A 3,608-nucleotide genomic window follows, 5' to 3' on the forward strand; every position below is an offset into this window, starting at 1 on the left:
TTATTACATGGGGGGTCATGAGCTGCCAGCCTCCACCGTAAATCCTGCTTTGCCTCCAGCATTTATAATGGTGTTAAATATATTAAAAAGTGTTTTTAATTTATAAGGTTGGTCGCACTCAGAGGCTTGCTATGTGAAAGGGGTCAGCAGTACAAAAGTTTGAGAACCACTGTGCTAACTGCTGCACAAATACATACAAAGACATAGGGCAAAACTGGCCCAGTTGAAGTCAATGACAAAACTCCCATGGACTTCAGTGGAGTCCCAGTTTCACCCAGCATTATGTCCTGCCCTGAAAGGCTTATCCAGAAGTTACCATTCCAACAACAGCCAAAAACAATATATTACTTATTCAATATCTTAAAGATTGCTCAGCTAGTATTTTACAAAATTGTATAGTATTTTATCTGAAACTAGAGCTTTGTTGTTACTTATGCAAGTCAATAACACTACTCTTATGAGTATTGACTTGGAATAAAAGAGCCAGGGCTCAAGGGGATGCCTGCGTGGATCACACTGCAGGAGAAGGTCTTGGTTATGTACTTGGGAAGAGTAGCTCTTTCCGCCCAGTTTCTACATTATGAACACTTACAACACGAGATTTCTAAGAGACATAGGAGGGAGACTCCCTCTACCATTTTGAGGGATTCGCTGTAAAGCAGATCTTTAAATCTCTCCTGATATGAAGGATTTTTTGTGGTGCGAGTTAAAGAGAAATTTTAAATCTCACTGTTCTATGTGAAATGAATAAATAACAAGAAGCAATAAAACAGAAATAAAAACAAGAAGTGAGACATTATTTCCTTAATTTAGATTACTCATGCAGGAAATACCTTGCTTCTTGTTTTTATATCAACATTATTGCTTCTTGTTATATGTTATTTTCACTATTGAGCAAAATATTTATTAAACAAAGCATTACACTAAGAACAAAAAGTAAAATCTAACTACACCTCTACCCCGATATAACACGACCCGATATAACACAAATTCGGATATAACGCGGTAAAGCAGTGCTCCGGGGGGGCGAAGGGGGGCTGCACACTCCGGTGGATCAAAGCAAGTTCGATATAACGCAGTTTCACCTATAACGTGGTAAGATTTTTTGGCTCCCGAGGACAGCGTTATATCGGGCTAGGGGTGTATTAGCTTTTAGAAATCTCTCGTTCACACTGTAATCCCAGTTAAAGAGAGATCTCTGGAAATGCAGTCTCTTCTTCATTTCAGTTTATTTTCTTTTTAAACAAAGTAATTTATGAAGAACACAATCATAAACCTTTAGTAATGAGCTACATAATAATTAGTCATTATTAGTAATTAATTATTATTATTTGACTAGTATCATTGAAGAAAACAGTGTAGACAAGGTCAAATTTCCCACTATCACACTAACACTGGTATTGCACCACTGGCTAGTGGAGTATGGTCACAGTGCTGGTATGGATTGGCTGATTGTATCTCTACACCAGTTTGAGCAGGCGTAGACAACAGAAAAGTAACAATTCCAAATGCCAGTCTACCCTAGTACTCCCACTATTGCTACAATCCCACTAGTGGAGCTACACTGTGGCAATGCAGCAGTGGGAAATCTGAAGAAAAATGCTAGCAGTCTTTTGTGCCACTGAAGTGTATATGTGATGTCCTAGCACCTTGGAGTAGAGATGTGGAAGCCATTGAGAGGTGATATCCATGCCTTGGCGTCAGGGAGGTTTTTATACGATGCCAGCAGTAACATGGCAGCATGTGTATGCTTCTGCAGCTTTCATGGCACCCCAAAACCTTGGCAATGTGCATGTAAGCTTTCACACAGCACCAGCAACACTGTCACAGATCACGTATAAGGGCTTTTCCACAGCACTCCAAGCAATATGCTGAGGTATCCTTGGGAAGCTTTCACATTGCTGGAGAGGGTGTATACATGCATGGAGAGTTCACATGGCACTCCCAGCACTATAGAAGTGCATGAATGTTTGTGGAGCTTTTACACACCATGTCCCCAGTAGTGTGGCAATGTATATATGTGTGAGGGGCTTGTGTGCAGCATTCCCAACCACAGGATGAAAAATGTGTGTAAATGTGGGGAGCTTTCATGTGGCACCCCAAGCAAAGTGGTGGGATGTATTTGGGAGGGAGTGCTACTTTCACAAACTGCCTCCAGCACTTTGGCAGGGGGAGGGGGTGGCACTTGCATGGGACACCCCAGCATAGTTGCAGGGAGTGTGTGTTTCGTGGGAGAGAGAAAGGGAAGGAGTTTCACACAATGCCCTGACATTACACTTGCAGCACATGGCAGCTTGACATAAGGCTTCATGCTGGCCTTACAATAGCAGAGCAGATGTGCACGGATGTGCTGAGGCCTTCAGGTTGTGTGTCCTCCCCTCCCTATGGATTTGGGATGGGGGGTTTAAAATGACCTTTTGCACCTAGGTGGACGTTAGGGTGACCAGATGTCCCGATTTTATATGGACAGTCCCGATTTTTGGGTCTTTTTCTTATATAGGCTCCTATTACCCCCCACTCCCGTCCTGATTTTTCACACTTGCTGTCTGGTCATCCTAGTGGGTGTGAATGCAGGGTGAAAAGGAAGTGCCTACGTGTAGTGCCTTCACCTAGCATCCGCTGCACCACGGCAAGGTGAGTGGGGGGCTTCATGCACTGACCCCATATTGTGGCGATGCAGGTGTGGGGGAGAAATGGGACTTTAATGGGGACTGACCAGCACAGCAGCAGCGTGTGGGTGTGCCTGTGAGGAGCACAGGACACGGTTCCCATCCCACATGAGGGGGAGCAGGGGCCTACAGGGTGCATGGGGGGAGGGGAAAGTGCCCTCCCCAGTATCGCTGAAGTGAGAGGTTCCTAACTGATCAGCCCACGATACTGGGGAATGTCGTGTCCAGCTTGTATCTAACTTTGTTACAGCTCCCTCCCGCCTGTGGCTATGTTTCTGGCCCTGTCACTCACACATGACACAGCCTGGCTCGCACCTTCCCTCCCCCTCACACCCACCAGCCCTTTCTGCTGATCGTCCGCCATTTTGACTCGTTTCTTTCCTCAACTGCTCCCCCCTGCTTCGCCACGGGAGGCTCCTCCCAGAAATTTCACGTTGTATGGGGTTTTTTCTCCTTTCCCAAAGGGACGAACATTCACGCTCGATCTTTGTCCCGATTTTCGGGCCACATTTCGTTCAAAATTTCCCCGCCTCAGGCAATCCCTTCCGGGGTCACGGCCCGGCCGCCCCAACGGCCACTTTCTGGGATCGCGGAAATATTTATTTAGAGGCGGACTCGCCACGGATGTTTCGCGTCCGATTCTGTAAAACGCGCGAAGGGGTGAAAAAATGAACGGAAAACGTCGGTTACGGAGACAGCCCGGCCGTCGCGCGCGCGGACCCGCTTCCCTTCCGGGTCAGAAGCGGCCATTTTGTGGAGTTAAGTAGGAGGGCGCGGACTCTACCTCGCTCATTTGCTAGTAGCAGCGGTGAGAGGAGAGTGGTCGCTGCGCTGCATTTGCCCTTCCCCCTTCTTGGCCTCCGATCCCCGGGCTGGGTGCCCGTCTGTCGCCTCTACGGAGCCCGTGAATCTTCTGCGATCTCGTTACACGGCCTGTAG

At 47.0% G+C, this 3,608-nt stretch overlaps 1 protein-coding gene across 5 annotated transcripts in view; it reads left to right on the plus strand.

The window, feature by feature from the left end:
• The first annotated feature begins 3,429 nt into the window (after positions 1-3,429).
• SRSF2 (serine and arginine rich splicing factor 2) overlaps positions 3,430-3,608 on the plus strand; it is a 3,570-nt gene continuing 3,391 nt past the window's right edge. For 2 of the 5 annotated variants that reach the window (XR_004648198.1, XR_004648195.1), the window contains exon 1: positions 3,431-3,608. This exon is cut by the window's right edge and continues 516 nt beyond it. The gene's annotated coding sequence lies outside the window, so the exon portion shown is untranslated. The other 3 variants (XR_004648196.1, XM_034790465.1, XR_004648197.1) reach the window with 2 other exon arrangements.

The sequence above is a fragment of the Trachemys scripta genome, chromosome 14, assembly GCF_013100865.1.
Source record: "Trachemys scripta elegans isolate TJP31775 chromosome 14, CAS_Tse_1.0, whole genome shotgun sequence".
Classification (NCBI taxonomy): domain Eukaryota; kingdom Metazoa; phylum Chordata; order Testudines; family Emydidae; genus Trachemys; species Trachemys scripta.